At 40.1% G+C, this 22,232-nt stretch overlaps 1 protein-coding gene across 6 annotated transcripts in view; it reads right to left on the bottom strand.

Moving 5' to 3' along the window:
- Window positions 1–22,232, bottom strand: part of CCDC126 (coiled-coil domain containing 126) — a 105,940-nt gene that overhangs the window by 82,920 nt on the left and 788 nt on the right. For 2 of the 6 annotated variants that reach the window (XM_038557110.1, XM_038557109.1), the window contains exon 1: window positions 2,968–3,098. The exons of 1 other annotated variant lie outside the window; for it this stretch is intronic. The gene's annotated coding sequence lies outside the window, so the exon portion shown is untranslated. Of the gene's footprint in view, window positions 1–2,610; window positions 2,833–2,881; window positions 3,106–22,232 lie in introns of those variants that run through there. 3 more of the 6 variants (XM_038557112.1, XM_038557115.1, XM_038557113.1) reach the window with 3 other exon arrangements.

Raw genomic sequence — 22,232 nt, 5'->3', positions numbered from 1 at the left:
AGATCAAGCCCTGTGTTAGATACCACACTCAAAGTGGAGTCTGCTTATTCCTCTCCACCCTTCTCTGCTCCTCTCCCCACGCTCTCTCTCTCTCAAATTAATACAATTTTAAAATATTTTATTATTTATTTGAGAGAGAGAGAGAGCCAGAGAGAGAGCACAAGTGAGGTAAGGGGCAGAGGGAGAAGCAGACTCCCCACTGAGCAGGGAGCCTGATATAGGGCTAAATCTCAGGACTCTGGGATCATGATCTGAGCTGAAGGCAGTTGCTTAACCAAAAGTGGATTTTTAAGTCACCCAGGCGCCCCTTAAAAAAATTGTTTTTTTTAAAAAAAAGATACCAAAAGGAAATCACAAAGCTGAAGAATGCAATGACTGAACTGAAAATTTTAATAGAAAAAAAATCATCAAATCACAAAGGAAGAGAATGAGAGAGGAAGAAAGGAACAAGGAGACTATAAAGCATCTGGAAAACAATTAACAAAATGGCAATAGTGCAGTTTGCAAGTGCATATTATCCATGATTACTTTAAATGTAAATGGAATAAATTCTCCAATCAAAAGACATAGAATGGCTGAATGAATAAAAAAAACAAAACTCAACTACATACTATCTACAAGAGACACGCTTCAACTTAAAGGGCACACATAGACCAAAATCAACAGGATGGAAAAATATATTCCATGCAAATGAAAACTAAAAGAAAGCAGCAGTAGCTATACTTACATTAGACAAAAGAGACTCTCTCTCAAATAAATAAATAAAACCTTTTAAAAAATAAAATAAAAGCACAGATTCCGGCCACTATAGCTCCCATTCCCAATATTATAAAGATGATAGATGACATCCAAAGAACCCAGGGCCCCTACTTTGCTGTCCAAGATTTAGTCAGACATGTTTTACCTGGTCCTAATAACAGAAGACCCACACTTCAATTTTCTTTCAGTTTTGAGGGTACCCGGTATACCTTTACTGAGCTTCCCAGGAATTAACTAAATAGCCCTGCCATCACACATACCCTATGCAAACAAGATCTAAATTCACTCAAACTAATCCACTGCTGCCTTCAACATCATATAGATGACATTCTACTGTGGAGGTCCTCTGAGGATGTCATCAGGAAGACTTACACCTAGTAAGCCAACATCCACAGCAAAGAGGATGGACCCTTGCTCCACATAAGATCCAAGGACTGGCCACTTCTATTCAGTTTCTTGACATGGTTGGTCAGGTGAGAGCTACAAAATTCCTCTTGCTATAAAATATAAAATATCAACTCCTCACCATTAAGCCTCCCACTACACTATGGCAGGCACAGCACATATGATGTCTTTTCATCTTTGGACTACATGTTCCACACTTAACCATATTACTTAGGCCTATTTATGCCATTACATGAAAATCAGCTTTCTTTTCTTCTTTTTTCTTTTCTTAAAGATTTTATTTATTTATTTATTTATTTATTTATTTATTTATTTATTTGAGAGAGAGAGAAAGTACATGAGCAGCACAGGAGGGGCAGGGGGAAGAGACTATGGGGAGACACAGGGGGGCAGGAAAGGGATAGCCAGACTCTCCACTAACACAAAGCCCAACATGGGGCTTGATCCCAGGACCCTGAGATCATGACTTGAGCTGAAGTCAAACACTTAACCACCTGAGCTACCCAGGTGCCACTAAATCAGCTTTTTCCTATTGAGGAGTACCTCAATAAACTGCATCATGGCTGGCCCAACAAGATATGCATCAGGCCCTGCTTTAGTCCCTTGAGGTTCAGACTTCTGAATTGAATCACTGGTGATGTTTCATTACCATGGAGTCTCTGGATGAAGCATAGCTCTACCTGGCTGTCCATGGGGTTCTGGACCAAACATCTGCCCCAAATAGCAGTCGTATATGACACTTAAGCACCACAAGTTGGTAGCTTACTGGACCCTTTTAGAGAAAAAGATATTAACAGGCTTCCAGCTTCACACACCAAGTTCCCATCTTACCTTGGTTTAGGGTTTCAATGTAAAAGAGACTCAGCAGGGCCACTGAGGCCACACTGTTAAATGGGAACTCATACCTTTAGGAAAGGACTAACCCTGATATCAAGGGTTCTTCCAAAATACAGAAGGATGTGGCTTCCCCCATGCTTGGCCCCTTGTCCACTGATATTGAGGTGCAGCGAGAAGCACCTTCACTGCGGGCCCCTCTAATAGTTTGGATGGACCTGCTATGCTATGCTATGCAACCTGCTTGGAGGCTGGAGCATATCATCAAGCTAAGCTGCATATCCCTAGTCCAGGGGAGCTCTCCTGGCTCAACCCAACTGGCAGAGCTAGTGACCGTGTGCCTGACTTTACAATGGGCCATGAAAATGAGACTCCCAAGGGCACACATTTTTACTGACTCCTGAACAGTAGCCAATAGGCCCACAGTCTGGTCTGGACAGTAACAAAGGAATAATTTCATGATTCAGGGAAAGCCTATCTGAGTTATCTCTACTTGGAAAGAGAGCCAACTCACATATGCCAATCATGCTTGATCATGTCTCTGTACACATGCCAGCAAACACCAGAAATACATTATAATAACATTGTAGCTGCCTTATCCAAATTACACACCTGTTCCAAGGCTCTGTGTGGGCCACTTCCCAAAATATTGAACACAGTTCCAGACACAACTATTCCTCCAGAGATGTCATAACCACTAGCAGGATGGGCCATATCCTCTCAGGCCATAGGGGAAGTGATGGCACTCCCTTATTAGGCCTACTGTCATTGCGTCCCCCTCACCCTGGTTCTAGCTAAAGTGATGGTAAATAACCGCCCCTCTTTGGTCCTAAAGAAAACTCTACAAGACTCTGGAAAACATGTACTTCCTAGGGTAACAGACCTTATTCACAACAGCAAATTGATTTTTTTCAAGCTGCTGCCACCCTCTGCTGAAGTTGGTAAGTACATAACAACCATAATTGATACCTTCACTAGACTGCTGCTAACCACTTTTCAGCATATCACTCTTTCTTAACCAGATATACGCTCATCTCCTTCAGCTCACCAGACATCATAGATTTAGATCAAGGAACCCATTTCTCCTCCCAAGTTGTTTGGTCACAGGCTTTAGAACATAGAATCTTGTGGAATTTCAACCTAGCTTACTGGTCCCAAGAGGCTAGACTTATAGAGAGACAGGCACAGTGACCTGCTCAAAGACTTGCTTTCTAAGCTTTTTAAACAGTAAGGGGTCCCCAATTGGATAGTAATTTTATTCCAGGCTCTTAAACTGCTTAATTCTCAGACCTCATGTCTCCAAATTTCCCACATCAATCATCAGTCTCCTCCAAGGACTCCCCTGATAGCATTTCCAGGGAACCTCTACCCCTTTCATTTCAGAGAGGACATCACTCATCTGCTCACCAGGAGAATGCTCCCTTTACTGTGTTGACTTTTCCACCATCTCATCATCTTACATATGCTAGCAACCTGACCAAGGGCAGATGGTGCAAACTCACGCTCTTATAATATATAGAGCCCAAGGAGACAAACCTCTACCAAATTGCTTAGCAATCGCGATTATATAAATATCATTGGCCCAGTCTGGTTGGCTCAGTCAGTAGAGCGTGCAACTCTCAATCCCAAGATTGCAAGTTCAAGCCCCATGTTGGGCATGGAGCCTACTCTAAAAATAAACAAACAGGGATGCCTGGGTGGCTCAGCGGTTGAGTGTCTGCCTTCGGCTCAGGGTGTGTCCTGGGGTCCTGGGATCAAGTCCTACATCAGGCTCCCTGCATGGAGCTTGCTTTTCCCTCTGCCTATGTCTCTGCCTCTCTCTCTCTCTCTCTCTCTCTCTCTGCCTCTTATGAATAAATAAATGAAATCTTTAAAAAAAATTTTTATAGAAGATTGAAGTTATAGCTCTAGGACCCACTAGCAGAACAGTGTAGATCTCAGAGAAAGGAAAAGAGGCCTTCTGCCTGGTGGATGCCAGTCACATTAGGAAATGAAATCCAAACAGAAATGCTGGGATCTATAACCCTTATCAATAGACTGAAACAAGGCCCCTATCCCACCTTAGAGAAAGAGGTTAATGGTCTCTTGTTCCAAAGCAAGTACACTCCTCTTTTGGTCAGTATTCAGATTGTTCAATGGAAGAAAGCCCAACAAGCTAGTCAAATGCAAATGTTCTCTGTTGTGGCTGTTACTGGTATTATGCACAGCCTTGATAAGAGGGTTGCTAGTAGACCCCAGGACCTAACCCTGTTTCAGATGTGCTGGAACATTATCAGCCAAGTGTACGACTGCACCACAGAATGACTGTGTGGGCCCTGTTAGAAAGGCTTTAGCCAGCATGTTGTGGAGCCCTGATCCTGACCCAAAGCTCACCTCCATCTACACTAAATGGTGCCAATGAAAGTGATACTTAAATGGTTACTCCCTCCTTATCCTAGGTCTCAAATTATTTCCCAGGCAGAATGTAGCCAAATTAGACTTATCTGGATGGCAGATTTGTGCCCTGATGAATTTCCAATAGTTGTAATGGGCTAGTCTCTAGATTGTAAAACTGCTATCCACAAAATCTCCCTACAATTAATGTATTAATATGCCCATTATCTATATACATTGTGGATGGAGTCTCCACAAATCTTGGTCATGGACATTGCATGCTCCTTGCAGGTACATCCTTAATGACCTGATGGAGGTCAGGTCATTCTTCTCACCTAATAGCAGAGTGCATACTTGTAGTTCCATCCTGAGTCAAGCCTCTAGCATATACACTAGGAATTATTTTTTAAATGTTTAAAGTTTATCTATTTATTTTTTTTAAAGATTTTATTTATTTATTCATGAGAGACACACAGAGAGAGGCACAGACACAGGCAGAGGGAGAAGCAGGTTCCATGCAGGGAGCCCGATGTGGGACTTGATCCCTGGTCTCCAGGATCACGCTCTGGGCTGAAGGCAGCGCTAAACCGCTGAGCCACTGGGGCCGCCCTAAAGTTTATTTATTTAAGTGATTTCTACACTCAACGTGGGCCTTGAACTCAGTACCCAGAGATCAAGAGCTGCATATTCTACTGACTGAACCAGCCAGGTACCCCTAAAGTTTTTTTTTTTTACAGATTTTGTTTATTTATTAGAGAGAGTGCAAGAGAGGGAGAAGCAGGCTCCTCACTAAGCAGGGAGGGGCTCAATTCCAGGACCCAGGGATCATGACCTGAGCCAAAGGCAGATGTTTAACCGACTGAGCCACCAGCTGCCCCTAAAATTTTAATTATTAAGTAACCTCTACGCCCAACATGGGGCTTAAACTTACAACCCCAAGATCAAGAGTCACATGCTCTTCTGACTGAGCCATCCAGGTGCCCCAAAATAAGAGTCCTTTTTTAAAAAAAATATTTGTTTGTTTGTTTGTTTATTCATGAGAAACACAGATAGAGAGGCAGAGGCATAGGGAGAGGGAGAAGAAGGCTCCATGCAGGGAGCCCGATGTGGGACTCGATCCCCAGACCCCGGGATCATGCCCTGAGCCAAAAGCAGATGCTCAACCACTGAGCCACCCAGGCGTCCCAAGAGTCCTTTTCTTATTATATACACTTGGAATTTAACACCAGCCAGCCACTCATACCCTTCATGGATCTCACCTGGGAAGGCCATCCTTCCCCGGGCTGGTCTCTGCCATCCCAAGCACACAAATATCTCAGATGACATGGCCCCAGACTGAGTGAGAGCTCACTGCTGGAGACGACTGTACTTCAGATGACAATGCCACAACCCAAGAGACAGATGAGGAAGACAAAGCATTCCAGCCTTGCTGGACATGGGGACATTCCCCTCCCAGATTGCCTCCATACCAAGAAAGAAGTGACTGTGATGACTATTAGCCTCAAGACCAAGTTGCAAAAATACCTCCAGTTGATTAACATCGAGAATCCCAGAGTTCTACTTTTCTGAAATAGCTAACTACTTGCCTCATGAATTTTGCATCTATCAAAATGCTTGCAAAACTGTAAGTGCCCCTGGCAACACCGGACATCACTTCACATCAGGCCAAACATTCTAAACAGCACTAGCCAAAAACACTTGGTTACAACATCTCTAACATGACTTGCTTAGATTCCATGGTTAGGGACCTCCTGCTGCTGTGTTCACTGCTCAATGTACTAGATTACAGCTTTTATTTTCTACCCTCTGCCTCTATGACAAACCCTACTACTCTCATTATTCCCACCACAATCACCAACATCTTCTCAACACCTGAATTTGCTACCTACACTACTCTACTCATCTTATCCAAAAGCTCTTCCCTGTTGTACGCAACAACCTTGCCCCACACCACAACAAGTGAGCCAGATCTGACATGATTACATTCATAGAAACTTCCAACACAGCAACCCAGACCTTACAAGTAAAATGATATTGGATCTGGGGGTCCCCAGATGGCTCAGCTGGTTGAGTGTCTGATTCTTGGTTTCGACTCAGGTTATGACCTCAAGGTTGAGATAGAACCCTGTATTGAGCTCTGTGCTCAGCACAGAGTTCACTTGGGATTCTTTCCCTCTTCCTCTCCCTCTTCCGTGGCCTTCACTCCCTCCTCCACCCATCTTGCATGCATGCATGTGCACACACACTCTCTCCAAAATAAATAAATACATAAAATCTTTTCTAAAAATTATATTAGATCTGTTACCATTCAGGGTCAGACCTACAGCCCCATTTCACTATCTATACCACTGTTCTTCCTAGTGATCAGGCCCTTGTCCTAATCCCCACCCTCTCAAACACCATGAACCTCATTAAGGCTAAATAAAACCCCTAATCTAGACCCCAAACAGGGCATGTGGATAAGCATCAAAATAATTAACTCCCTACAGTGGTACTTTATAAAGGCTACCAACTACATTGAAACAGAAAATGTTGGACCTCACCCTATATACTCAGAGCCCCTTAATAATAAATAATGTCCCATTCAAACTCAAATTCTACTGTGTACCCAATTCAAGAGGCCAGGAGCAAGTTCACTTGGCTCTGCCAATGCTACAAGCAGTCTACAGAGATGACCCTTATTACTGTAATATTGTTACCTCTAATATTCCAGCTACCTTTTATACTCCTGGCACCTCTCCACTAGAGATGTCCTGCTAGTGTACCAAGAAAGCCATTCTTATCCCTATCCTGCTGGGACTGGCTATTACCACTGTTTGACAGACATAGGAACAATACTTCCACCCTAGCCAAATTAAGATAAAATATTAAAAACCACTCAACAATTATCAGCTACCCTAACTAACCACATGCAGACGCTGAGTCTGCATACTGAGTCTGACGCAGCAATAATGCTCACTACTACAAAATGGTGATGAATAATCAACTGGCATTAGATTTCCTATTGGCTGAATGGTGTGGAATCTGTTCTTTACAGGGAACTTCTTGCTGCATGTACATTAACAACTCAGGACAGGTACAGACCAACCTCTAGAAGATGTGTCAAGATTTACATATCACTCATCATATATCCAAAATATTTCAACAAATTCCCACACTCCTCAAGTTCCCTGGTTTGTTCTCATGGCTTTCACCATCGACCTGGGAGGATAAATAAGAACTGGATTTCAAACAGTAGCATGTTAATTAATCATAGGCTTCATCATTATTGCCTTGGTTAAATATGCTTTACGATGGCTTCAGAAAACAGTAGCTATTCTTTGAACATATCTGCCACACAAGTGATTGTTATCCCTGATGTTGAAGCATCACAAGATGGATTGCTGAGAGTTTAGCTAAGCTACTCCACAGCATTGCGGCCTTGGCATCCATTTTGTTTGGCTAACTGACCTGTGGGGACTTTAAACTGATGCTAAAAAATAAAAAAATAAAGTAAAATAAAATAAAATAAACTGATGCCAGCCCATCATGCAGGTAGATCTCCCAGATGACAAACATATCCTGTCTCTCAGGAGCACAAGTAAATGTAAATTCCCAATGTGACTCTTCCAATAGCCTTTGTGATAAAGTTTCTCCAATCTCCCAGGGCCTACCCCTTGTGCACACCTTAGATGAGACCACCCCCCTCCCATAGAGTTTACCAAAACTCCACTGTTTTTTGTTTAAATCCAGCCTCAGCCCAGGAAGCACTCCATCCTCAGACCCTAATAAGGGCATGTGCTCCAGGTCCTGTAATTCTCTCGGCCTATACCCTGCCTTGACCTCCCCATGTGGCTTTGTGAAGCATCATGGTACATATCTCACCAGGACTGTGAGTTATTATAAGCTTCTATATCTCAATTTCTCTTGTGGTCTTTTATTGAGCCATATGCACCACAGGGCTCTACTTAACAAATGTTGATTTAACAAAATCATAACAAAGTTCTGCACAGTAAAGGAAACCATCAACCAGACGAAAAGACACCCTATGGAATGGAAGAAAAATTGCAAACCATGTTGCAATTATCTCTTACCAGATAGATAAGAAGTTAATGTCTAAAATATACAAGGATTTCATGAAAAAAAAAAACCAAATAACCCAATTTTAAAAGGGGCAAAGGACCTGAATAGACATTTGTCTGAAAAGAAATACAAATGGCCAACAGGTACATGAAAAGATGCTCAACATTACTAATCATAAAGGATGCATAGCTTATGCAAATCAAAACCACAATGAGATATTACCTCATATGTGTTAGGATGTCTATTACCAAAAAAGGTCAAAAATAACATATGCTGGCAAGGATGAGGAAAAATGGAAACACTTGTACACTGTTGGTGGGAATATAAACTGGTATAGCCACTACGGAAAACAGTAGGAAGGTTCCTCAAAAAATTAAAATTAGAACTACTGTATGATCCAACAATCCCACTTCTTGGTATATATCTCACGTCCACTGCAGCACTATTCACAATAGTCAAGATATGGAAACAACCTAAGTCTCCATTGACATATGAATGGATAAAGAAAATGTGATATATATATAAATACATAATAGAATATTATGCAGCCTTGAGAAAGAAGGAAACTTGCCATTTGTGACAACATGGGTGAAATTCAAAGGTATCATGCTAAGTGAAATAAGCCAAAGAAAGACGTATTACACAGTATCATATTTATGGAAACTTTAAAAAAAAAAAAAGGTGAACTTAGAGAAACAGAGTAGAATAGTGGTTGCCAGAGCTGAGGGATGGGGAAAAAAGGGAGAGGTTAGTTAAAGGGTACAAACTTTCAGTTATGAGTAAGATCTAAGGATCTAATGTAGAACATGGTAACTATCATTGATAACACTATATTGTATAACTGAAATTTGCTGAGAGAACTTAAGTGTTCTCATCCAAATCCATCAATCAATCAGATGGACTGCTTGAATTGAGATGATGGAGGGGTTGCAATTGGAGTCAAGGCCAATCTCCATAATAAGTGAGTGAGTGACTAGGAGGGGGAGAGCAAGAGCCTTGCAGGAAGGGACCAGGATGTTGGAAAGTGCATCTACATGGAGAGGGAGAGCACCCAGATTTAAGACTGGTGTAGTGTTGAAGAGAAGGACAGAAACGGAGCTAAGTAGGCAAATGCAGTAGGGAGAGGCAGTGAGTGATAAGGTCTGATCTGGAATTCAAAACTAAACTTTTCTAGAAAATAATTCAGGGAGGGAGAATAGTTTTGAAGCAGTGATAAGGAGGAAAGAAGCCTGCCCCATCTCCAAGTTCCCATACAAGACAACACTGACACAATTTGAGAAGGCTCCAGAAAAAGCAGTTCCTTCAGGGCAGAATCAGTGTTTCTCAACCTAGCACTACCGAGGTTTGAGGCCTGAGAATTCTTTCTTTCTTTCTTTCTTTCTTTCTTTCTTTCTTTCTTTCTTTCTTTCTTTCTTTCTTTCTTCTTTCTTTCTTTCTTTCTTTCTTTCTTTCTTTCTTTCTTTCTTTCTTTCTTCTTTCTTTCTTCTGTTTTATTTTTTTTTGGTTTTTTTGTTTGTTTAAGATTTTATTTATTATTTGAGAGAGAGAGAGCATGAGTGGAGGGAGGGGCAGAAGGAGAAGCCGTCTCCCCACTGAGCAGGGAGCCTGATGTGGGGCTCTATCCCAGGACCCCAGGATCATGACCAGAGCCAAGGCAGACACAACTGACTGTGCCATCCAGGTGCCCCAAGCCCAAGAATTCTTTAAAGTGGGGACTGCCCTGGGCATTGTAAGATCTTTAGCAGCATCCCTGGCTTCTGTCCAATAATTGCTGGTAGCACCATCTTCAATTGTGACAATCAAAAATATTCCAAAGCTTGCAAAATGCCCTCTTAGGAGCAGGGCAAATTACTCCCATTGACAACCAATGGGCTAGCACAAGAAGATAAAGGAAATACTCAGAGATTTAGAACATAGAGGGTTTTGCAGATGACTAACCATGAGCCCTAGAAGGCATGGTGGAAAAGGTGGAGATAAATTTAAGCTGAAAGTTCTTCTGTACACCACCCAAATTATATCACTATAACAACAAACAGATCAAGGTCAGTCCTATTGAGGTGTTTATAGATGCAATGAATATTCTCTGTTTTCTGCAAAGGTGTCTCTCTGCTTCTGAAGTTGTTCTCCCTGATATTATCATCACCCTATGAAGGTTGGACTGATGCTCCCATGTGACAGGGACAAAAAGCTAACAGACTTGGCTATCAGTGCAGGTCCGATTGACAGTAACAAAATTCCATGGTACAACGAGGTTGACATATTTAAGAATGTAATCACGGAAAAAAAAAAAAAAAAAGAATGTAATCACGGGAAGTTCTGAAAGCTGGAAAAGAATCCATAAATTGGACTTAAGTTTAATCAATGATCTTGTATAAGTAATGTCGGTGATTTAAGATATTTTTTGAGTAATCAAGATAGTTACGTGATTCAAAATTCAGAAAGTACTGAAAAGTTTGTAGTAAAAAATATTCCTTATCTGCAGGGAGGAGAACTGAAAGGCTTAGGTGAAGGGAGTAATACCAGTTCTGTTTATATCCTTTCAGATACTCTGTGTGTATACAAGCTAATATGGATCCTAAATAGATCTTTTTAATATGTTATATGTTAATATTCTTAGACAAATGCAAAACATCATATTCAACTATAAATGATATTGTTACATTACATAAAACTTCTTATACTTTCCCTGAACCTAATATAACATTGCATGTCACTAATATATATATATAACTGCATTATCAGTTTGTATAATTAATTATATTTAATGCATCATACAGCATCATAATTTTTCTTTTTAAAAAAATTTTTTGCACCATAATTTTTTTTAACATTTTTTTTAATTTTATTTATTTATGATAGTCACATAGAGAGAGAGAGAGAGAGAGGCAGAGACACAGGCAGAGGGAGAAGCAGGCTCCATGCACCGGGAGCCCGATGTGGGATTCGATCCCGGGTCTCCAGGATCGCGCCCTGGGCCAAAGGCAGGCGCCAAACCGCTGCGCCACCCAGGGATCCCTGCACCATAATTTTTCTATAGGGTCCTTCTATTACTTGAACATAACATCTGACTCTTTTTTACTGCTGCAATAAATTGGAAAGGAAAAAAAAATCATCACCATCATGGATTCACATTGCTTCATTGGGGCAATTTTGTTTGGCATCATTTTGGAATTAAAGCAAGTAAGAGTTGGGACGCCTGGGTGGCTCAGTGGTTGAGCATCTACTTCTGTCTCAGGGCATGATCCAGGGGTCCTGGGATGGAGTCCTGCATTAGGCTCCCTGCAGGGAGCCTGCTTCTCCCTCTGCCTGTGTCTCTGCCTCTCTCTCTATATCTCTCTCATGAATAAATAAATAAAATCTTTTTAAAAAAATTAAAAAATAAAGCAAGAGTCAATATAATGGTTTTATATTCTAGGTAGATTATTTGTTTGTTTGTTTTTAAAGATTTTATTTATTTTTAATTTATTTTTATTTATAATAAATAAAATAATTTATTATAATAAATAAAATAAATAAATTTATTTATTAATTTATTTTTTTGAGAGAGAGTGAGAGAAAGAGAGATGAGGCAGGTGGAGGGGGGCAAAGGAGGAAGGGAGAAGCAGACTCCCTGCTAATCAGGGAGCCTGATTCAATGTGGGGCTCTATTCCAGAACTCCGATCATGACCTAAATTAAAGGCAGACACTTAACTGACTGAGCCACACAGGTGCCCCCAGGTAAATTATTTAGATGCCTTTTTTCTCTTTGTTGATTTTTCCATTTTTACTTATAGCATGCTTAAATTTGAGATATAAAATATAAAATTCCCTATTTTTTAAAAAGATTTTACCCATCCACTTGACTACAGAGAGAGAGAGAAAGCAAGCACAAGCAGAGGGAGCAGCAGACGAAGAGGGAGAAGCAGGCTCCCCACTTAGCTGGGAGCATGACCCTGGCAGGATCATGACCTGAGTTGAAGGCAGATGCTTAATTGATTGAACCACTCAGGAGTCCCAAAATTCACTATTTTAAAGTGTACACTTCAATGGGTTTTTGTATATTCAGTATGTTGTGCAACAACCATTTCCACTATCTAATTTCAGACCATTTCCATCACCCCCAAAAGAAACCCCGTACCTATTAGCAGTTAGTCCCTATTCCTCCCCTCCTCATCTCCTGAATGATTACTTATCTACTTTCTATTTCTATTGATTTGCCTACACATGACATTTCACATGAATAGAATCATACAATATGTGGCCATTTGTGTCTGGCTTCTTTCATTTACCATGTTTTTAAGTTTCATCCATATTTTAGCATCTATCAGTATTTCTTTTCTTTCTTTCTTTTTTTCTTAGGTAGGCTCCACACCCAGTGTGGAGCCCAACACAGGGTTTAAACTCATGACCCTGAGATAAAGACCTGAGCTGAGATCAAGAGTTGTGCACTTAACCAACTGAACCACCCAGATGCCCCCAATATTTCTTTTTTTGTGTGGCTAAATAATATTCTATTGTAGGGATATACCATATTTTGTTTTCTTATCAGCTGATGGACATTTAGGTTGTCTCCACCTTTTAACTATTAGGAACAGTGCTGCCATAAACGTATGTGTACAAGTTTTTATACAAACATGTTTTCAGTTCTCTTGGGTGTACACCTAGAAGTGGAATTGCTGAATCATATAGCAACTCTGTGTTTAACTTTTTGAATTGCCAAACTGTTTTTCACATCAGCTGACTATTTTATATTACCATCGGCAATGTATAAGAGTTTCAATGTCCTATTTTTCCACAGTCATCAACGATTATTATTGTCCAGTTTTTTAAAATTATCATCATAGCCATTCCAGTAGGTGTGAAGTGGAATCTCATTGTGGTTCTGATTTGCATTTCCCTAATGACTCATGATGTTAGACCTCTCTTCATGTGCATATTGGTTATTTGTATATTTACTTTGGAGAAAGATATATTCAAGTCCTTGCCCATTTTCTTTTTTTAAGATTTTATTCATTTATTCATGAGAGACACACAGAGAGAGAGAAAGGCAGAGACCAAGGGAGAAGCAGCCTCCATGTAGGGAGCCTGATGTGGGACTTGATACCAGGATCACGCCCTGAGCCAAAGGCAGATGCTCAACTGCTGAGCCACCCAGGCATGCCTCCTTTGCCCATTTTCAAATAGAGTTGTTTGGGTTTTTCTGTTGTTGAAATGTAAGAGTTATTTATATATTGTAGATATTAGATTCTTATCAAAGATGTAATCTGCAAATACTTTCTATTACATGTTTTTTCACTTTGTTGATAGTGTCCTTTGACACACAAAAGTTTTAAATTTTGATGAAGTCTAATTTATCTATTTTTTATTTGATATTGATCTCTCTTTTACTTTTAAGTATTAAAGTTACAGATTATAGGTGAATGTGGCAGTCACCTGCTATGAGTGCTCTAGGTGATATGATGTATGTAAGTGGAAAAACACTGTAAGTGGGAATCCCTTTCAGATCTATCATTGAAAAACTTCTAAAAAAAAAAAAAAAAGAAAAACTTCTATGCCACCTTTAGAGGTAACTATCATACCAACACCTTACTTTGAAATTGACATTAAAGGGAAAGAATTAAACATTTATCCTTTCTAATAGGAACCATATTTCAGAGTCATCAATTTTTGGGTGATTAAGAAAGGTCTTCCAAAATATCTATTGTTTTGACAGAAGATTGCCAGTTGGTGAATATAGAGATAAGACAGAGGTGGTAAATCACCATTTTGAATAGAATGATTGATTCCAACAGAGTTGGTAGGAAATTGCATATTCACATGGTGTGGAAATACCATTCCCTGATTGCTTGTTGGTAGAATGTAGCTTAGCAGGGAAGGGACCTGTCTATTGCAACCTTGACCCAGTGATTTGTCTTGGCATCACTGCCAGTATGATCACCTGACATCATGTAGCTTCTGATATATACTGTACAGCATCACCCATGAAGTATTCTTGCCAAAAATATTTAACTTGAATCTAACAAGCCCTTAAAATATAGGAAACATAGAGAATAGAGGAGCAAGTGAAATGACATTATGAGGAAATAATCAAATATCTAGGAAGAGGGACATAATACACCTCTGTTGCCAGGTCTCTCCAACAAGCAAATGTCACTTAAAAATAAAGAAGAAAGGGAAATAAAGAATGAAAGAAAAGGGGAAAGAAGAAGAAAAAAAAGAAGAAACATGGGAGAGGGGTGCTGGGTGGTTTAGTTGGTTAAACAATCAACTATTGATTTTGGCTCTGGTTATGATCTCATGGTTGTGAGATCAAGCCCTGTGTAGAGCTCCAAGCTTAAGATAGAGTCTTCTTGGGATTCTTTTTTTTTTTTTTTTTTAAAGATTGTATTTATTTATTCATGAGAGACACAGAGAGAGAGGCAGAGACACAGGCAGAGGGAGAAGCAGACTCCATTCAGGGAGCCTAATGTGGGACTCAATCCCGGGACTGCAGGATCACACCCTGGGCGGAAGGCCGCTGAGCCACCCTGGTGTTCCTCTGCTTGGGATTCTTTCTCTCCCTCTCCCTCTGCTCTTCCCCTGTGCTTGCTCACTTGTGAGTACACGCTCTCTCAAATAAATAAGTCTTTAAAAAAGAAAGGGGAGAAGGCAGAAGGGAAAGAGAAAACTAGGAATTTTCTAGATTAAAAGGGATTTAAGGGCAGCCTAGGTGGCTCAGCGGTTTAGCACCTGCCTTCAGCCCATGGCGTGATCCTGGAGACCCGGGATCAAGTCCCATATCGGGCTCCCTGCATGGAGCCTGCTTCTCCCACTGCCTATGTCTCTGCCTCTCTCTGTGTGTCTCTTATGAATAAATAAATAAAATCTTAAAAAAAAAAAAAGATTTAAGAGGCAAAACCAGCAAAAGCAATCATGATGCTTGATTAGATTCAGATTTCAACAAAAAAATTTGAAAGTTTAGGGACAGTAGTGGAAATCTGAATATGGACTGAGTATTAGATAGTACCAGAGAATTATTGTAAAATTTTTGGTGTGATAATGGTATTGTAGGTTGTTGCAGTTATTTTTTTTAAGATTTCAATTTATTCATAAGAGACACAGAGAGAGAGAGAGGCAGAGACATAGGCAGAGGGAGAAGCAGGCTCTATGCAGGGAGCGCAATTCGGGACTCAATCCCAGAGCCCAAGGATTAGACCTGAGCCAAAGGCAGACATTCAACCACTGAGCCACCCAGGTGCCCCAGTTATATAAGAAAAGTCATTTTTTAAGAGATGTATATTGAAAGTCACACAATATCAGGATATTTCAATTTCATTAAAACACTTATGCATAACAGTCTTTTTTGTATGCATGTTTAAAGCAAACACTCAAAAAAAAAAAAAAAAAAAAAGCAAACACTCAAATTAAAAAAAAAACTATCACTGCAAAATAATGACTTCTTTGGACCATCTTGCTGCACTGTCAAATCATTTGTATAAACTCTTTTGTATATTTGCTTTTACTTTACTTTTATGAATGAGTGTACAATTTCAACACTTCCATTCCTGATAAACAAGTAGGATTTGAATGATTAATTAATTAATGATTGAATGATTAATATAAATCTTGGGTCTACTCACCTGAACTCTGTATCTGAGGTGCTAGAGGCATGCTGGGAGCACTGGAGCCTAACATTTAGGAGTATAAATCCACCCAATTTTATTTATTTTTTATTATTGATTTTAAGTAAACTCTACCCTCAATGTGGAGCTCAAACTCATGACCACAAGATCAAGAGTCACATGTTCTTCTGACTGATCCAGCCAGACACACTAAAACATGGCCAATTTTTTTTTTTTAAAAAAAAACATCTTATCTATTTATTCATGAGACAGAGATACAAGCAGACTCCACACAGGGAGCCCGACATGGGACTTGATCCCAGGTCTCCAGGATCAGGCCCTGGGCTGAAGGCTGCACTAAACCATTAAGCCACCAGGGCTGCCCCATGGCCAATTTTAAATCCCAACTCTGCATTGTGCCAGCTGTCTGACTCATCTTGGACGATCTACTCTACCAACTTTCAGCCTCAGTATTCCTACCCATGCAATAGAGGCAACAATATTTTTAACTTTTTATTAGGTTGTCATGGAAATAAGGTAAACTATGTAGGATACTTAACACAGTGCCTGATGCAAGGTGAGGACCCAAAGCTGTTTTAATTACTACATGATCTTGGGTGGGTCACTCAAATTCCACCTCTGTAAAATCAAGACAGTGGATTAGATTTTTCTTCTAAACTATCTATTGGTGTAAATGACTTCTCCCTGAGCTTTCATTTCTGCATTTGAAATGAGAAGACTGGAGATACCATCTATTTCTAATATCTCTGATCATGAACGGTCCTACTAAACTTTCACTAACATAGACGAACAGGGAAGTTAGCCTCAAATAACCAAAACCACCTCCTGTGTCAGGAGTGAGAAGTTGAGCTTAGGGAAAGGAAAGACACTTTACCGTATTTTCAACATCTCCCAAGATCTGCCTGGATATTGATGCTTTATTAAATGAGAAAATGTATATAAAATGATTCATAATAGGGGGTATAAATAGTACAGATGGCATCATGATCATAGAAATGTTATGATGATGATGATAATGAGGAGAGAATTAAGAAGATAGTTCTTTTCCTTTGTTAGGAAGTCCATAATGAAATGGTACTATTTTTCCCATTAAGTGGATTGTGGCTATTAAGTAATGAGCCTTACTTAACAATATACAGAAAGGACTTGAGTAGCTCAGTTGGTTAAGCATCCAACTCTTGGTTTCAGATCTGGTCATGATCTTGGGGTCATGGGATAAAGCCCTGCATGGAGGTCTACACTCTGCTAGAGCACCTGCTTGAGATTCTCTCCCACCCTCCCCCTCCCACTCCTGCATTATGTGCACTCTCTCTCCCTCTCTCCCTCTAAAATAGAGAGAGGGATCATGCAAGTGAGAGGAGAAGCAGAGGGAGAAGGACAAGCTGACTCTTCACTGAGCACAGAGCCCTTATAGATCAAGGGGCTTGATCCCAGGACCCTGAGATCATGACCTGAGCTGAAATCAAGATTCAGGGGCGCCTGGGTGGCTCAGAGTTTGAGTGTCTGCCTTCGGCTCAGGGTCTGATCCCGGGATCTGGGATCGAGTCCCGCACTGGGCTCCCTGTGAGGAGCCTGCTTCTCCCTCTGCCTGTGTCTCTGCCTCTCTCTCTCTCTCTCTCTCTCTCTCTCTCTCTCTCTGTGTGTGCGTGTGTGTGTGTGTGTGTGTGTATGTCTCTCATGAATAAATAAACAAAATCTTAAAAAAAAAAAAAAAAGGAAATCAAGAGTTAGACAGCCAACTGAGTCACCCAGGAGCCTCAGCAAATAAATCTTAAAAAAAAAAAAAAAAAAACAATATATAGAAAGAGGATTTGCCCTATCAAATATTAAAACTAAAAAGCCTTTACAATTAAAACAGTATAGGTGGGATGCCTGGGTGGCTTAGTGGTTGAGTGCTTGCCTTCGGCTCAAGGCATGATTTCAGGGTCCTGGGATCAAGTCCCACATCAGGCTCTGCACAGGGAGCCTGCTTCTCCCTCTGCCTATGTTTCTGCCTCTCTCCCTTTCTCTCTCATGAGTAAATAAATAAAATATTTTAAGAAAAAGACAATATGGTACTGGAGCATGAACAGACCAGGGGAATACCATAAAAAACCCAAAAACAGATTCAAGTGCATAAGGAAATTTAGTATATGATAAAAGTGGTATCTTACTTAACTGGGGCAAAGACTTTTTTTTTTTTTTATAAATAGTACTTTGACAAATGGGTAGCCATTTAGTAAAAGGTAAAATTAGATCCATACTCCATAATATACGTAAGAATAAACTCCAAGTGGATCAAGAATCTAAATGTAAAATACAAAACTATACAATGATTAGAAGAAAACATGAATGAACTCCTCTTTAACCTCAATGTAGAGAAATGTTTTCTAACTATGATTCAAAATCCAAAGGCAATAAAATAATAAAAAGATTCAGAGGCACTTGGCTGGTTCAGTCAGTACAACATGTGACTCTTGATCTCAGGATGGTGGCTTCAAGCCTCACGTTGGGTGTAGAGATTACTTAAAAATAAAATATTTTAAAAAATAGATTCAAACTAATTCATAGAGAATTACTTAGAGATTCTTTATGGCCCAATCTGAGACAACTTGAGCAAAAAAATAATAGCAATAGATTATAACACATAGAATAAAATAAATATCTATGAGCTCATACTGATAGAAATAAATAACTGAATAAATAAATTGAGCGAATGAAAGAAAGAGAAGAGAGAAAGCTTTTCCTTAGAGTAGAATACCAATTAATAAATGTAGAAGGAGGGGATGCCTGGGTGACTCAGCAGTTTGGCACCTGCCTTCAGCCCAGGGCCTGATCCTGGAGACCCGGAATCAAGTCCCACATCAGGCTTCCTGCATGGAGCCTTCTCCCTCTGCCTGTGTCTCTGCCTCTCTCTCTCTCTCTCTCTCTCTCTCTCTCTCTGTGTGTGTCTCATGAATAAATGAATAGAATCTTAAAAAAAAATAAAAATAAAAATAAAAAAATAAATGTAGAAGGAATGATGGTTATAGAAAACCACCACTTGGCAAATTCTGTGGTAATAATTCCTGGAAGCAAGAAGGTATTATGAGAAGCAGGATATTTACATAGTCTCAAAGAATTGCCCCACAAGATACTCTTTTATTACAAAGACAAAGAAAGCAATTTTACACTGGAGAAATCCAGCAAACACTACTTGATAAATAGTGATTGAGGTTAATTTCACCAGTAATAAACATTGACATCAGGTTCCTGTAGATATTATGCATCGAGTAGAATACAACACCACTTTTGTGATACTCTTGCCAAAACACACAACCTGAATTTAATCAGGAGACACATCAGAGAAACCCAAATTGAAGTAGGTCTACAAAAAGCTGGCTAGTGCTAGTACTCTACAAAAGTGTGGAGGTCATAAAAGACAAAGACTGAAGATGAAAGACAAAGACTAAGGAACTATTCTGAAGAAAGGGCGAGGACAATTAAATGCAGTGCATAATACTGGATTATATCCTAGCCCAGAAAGGGGATATTAGTGATGAAATTGAATAAAGACTGCAGATTTGTCAATACTATGTCAATTTCCTGGTTTTGACAATTGTACTGAGGTTTTATAAGACATTAACACTTGGGGAAGCTGGATGAAGATAATCGTTTGAACTATTTTTATAATTTTTTAAAATGAGCTTGAAATGATTTCAAAACAAGGAGAAAAAATAGAACTTGTCTATTCAAATAATTATCTTTCAAAATACTGTCTCTGAGATGTTTATTGTAAAGTTGTGGAAAGTGCTTTTGTTAGCAGTTTAACATGACATAAGAAAAGTAGTTTCTTGCAATATATTGGGTTTTTATTTTAAGATTTTATTTTTATTTATTCATGAGAGACACAGAGAGAGAGAGAGAGGCAGAGACACAGGCAAAGGGAGAAGCAGGCTCCTCGTGGGGAGCAAGAGGTAGGACTCCATCCTAGGACCCTGGGATCATGCCCTGAGCCAAGGTAGACGCTCAACCCCTGAGCCACCCAGGCGCCTCAGTCTTGCAATATATTGTTAAAAAAAAAACTTGGCAGTGCCTGGGTGGCTCAGTGGGTTAGGCAACTGCCTTGGGCTCTGCCTCTGCCCCTCCCCCCATGCACATGCACAGGCACTGGTTCTCTCTCTTAAATAAACTCTTTAAAAAATTAAATAAACAAAAGAGTTTTAAGAGACATAAATAAGTACTTCATGATCTTGATTCAAGAAAACTATTCTGAGACAGCAAGATTTGAATGAGGACTAGACATTTGATGATATTGAGGAATTAATTTTATTAGATGTGATAAGGGTGTGGTGGATATATTTAAAGAAAAAAGTTTTTACCATGAAATGACATACCTAGGATTTGCTTTATTTATTTTTATTTTAAAATTTTTTTAAAGATTTATTTGAGAGACAGAAACCACTTGCATGTGTCCACCTGTGTGTTCTATAAGGGGAGATGAGGGGTGGGGTAGGCAGAAAGAGAGGGAGAGAGAGAAATCCAAGAAGACTCTGAGTTGTGCCTGGAGCCAATGAAGGATTTGATTCTGCAACTCCAGGATCATGTCCTAAACCAAAACCAAGAGAGTTCCCAATTCAGTGGGCCCCCACGGTGCCCCTATATTTTTTTTGTTTTGTTTTTAAAGATTTTATTTTTAAGTAATCTCTACACCCAGTGTGGGGCTCAAACTTACAACCTTGAGGTCAAGAATCACATACTCTATGGACTGAGACAGCCAGATATCCCTCTCTGGGATTTGCTAGGGTTTTTGTTGGTTTGGGAGAGGGAGGTGGGGAGGGGCAGAGGGAGAGGGAGAAAGAGAATCCTAAGTAGGTTCCACACCTAACACAGAGCCCAATTCGGGGCTGTATGTATCTCACAACCCTGAGATTATGACCTAGGCCCAATTCAAGAGCCAGATGCTTAACCAGCTGAACCACCCAGGCACCCCTGGGATTTGCTTTAAATTATTCCAGGAAAAAAAACCGGATTAATAAATACTATACAAAATAATAATAATAATAATAATAATAATAAATAAATAAATACATACATACATACTATACATATGGGGAAGAAACTATTTGCTAAAATTAGGTAATGGGGAGGTGCCCAGCTGGTTCAGTCAATAGAACATGTGACTCTTGATCTTGGGGTTGTGAGTTCAAGCCTCACATCGGGCATGGAGCCTAATTAAAAGCCAAAAAATAAATAAATAAAATCTTTTTTTTCTTTAAAGATTTTATTTATTTTAAAGAGAGAGAGCACAAACATGAACAGGGGGAGGGACAGGGGGAGAAGCAGACCCCTTGCTGAGCAGGGAGCCCGATGTGGGACTCGATCCCGGGTCTCCAGGATCACGCCCTGGGTTGAAGGCAGGCACTCAACCGCTGAGCCACCCGGGCTGCCCCACATTCTGAAATCTTGCTCAGGAATAGTAATCTCCATAATACTGTTCGTTTAACTTTCCTAACAAAACTGTGGTTCAAAGTCTAGGTCAACTCTTTTATCACCAAGTATTATGGGAGGAAATTTTTTAGGAGGAAACTAATTTTTAAAATTGTGAAATACAGATAAAGCTCAGAATCACCTCACACATTATTACCCCGACTGAGAACCAAGTGGATAGGTCTGGGGGGGGGGGGCGGGGGGGGGGGGATCTTGGCTCCAAGGCTGTAAGGAAATGACTCAAAGAGGAAAAAAACAAGTTGATTGAGTTATCTCTGGGTGGAAGGACTGGGGACAGCCAGGAGTGAGGCAAGAACTGTGACTTTTCATTAAAATCCCCCTGCGCAGGTATTATGTTGATAGCCTTACAAGGGGCAAAGGTTGAAGGGTAGGAATAGAGCATTGAGAATACCCCCAAAAATAAGAACATACTAAATTTTATCCTGTATATGCTTCCAGTTTTTTCCGTTCCATCAGAATCCCTTTGGAAAATATTTAAAGGGGCCAAGGTCAATAAAAGCCCACCTGGTGACTCAAAATCTTCAATAGAACGTGTTAGAAAGGTCACTCTGGGGCAGCCCAGGTGGCTCAGCGGTTTAGCGCCGCCTTCAGCTCAGGACGTGATCCTGGGGACACGGGGTCGAGTCCTAGGTCGGGCTCCCTGCCTCTCTCTCTCTCTCTGTCTCTCATGAATAAGTAAGTAAATAAAACATTTAAAAAAGAAAGAAAGAAAGAAAGGTCACTCTGCG

This window comes from Canis lupus, chromosome 14, assembly GCF_011100685.1.
Source record: "Canis lupus familiaris isolate Mischka breed German Shepherd chromosome 14, alternate assembly UU_Cfam_GSD_1.0, whole genome shotgun sequence".
Classification (NCBI taxonomy): domain Eukaryota; kingdom Metazoa; phylum Chordata; class Mammalia; order Carnivora; family Canidae; genus Canis; species Canis lupus.
Note: the sequence above shows the minus strand (reverse complement) of the source record. Positions and strands in the feature narration are given on the sequence as shown.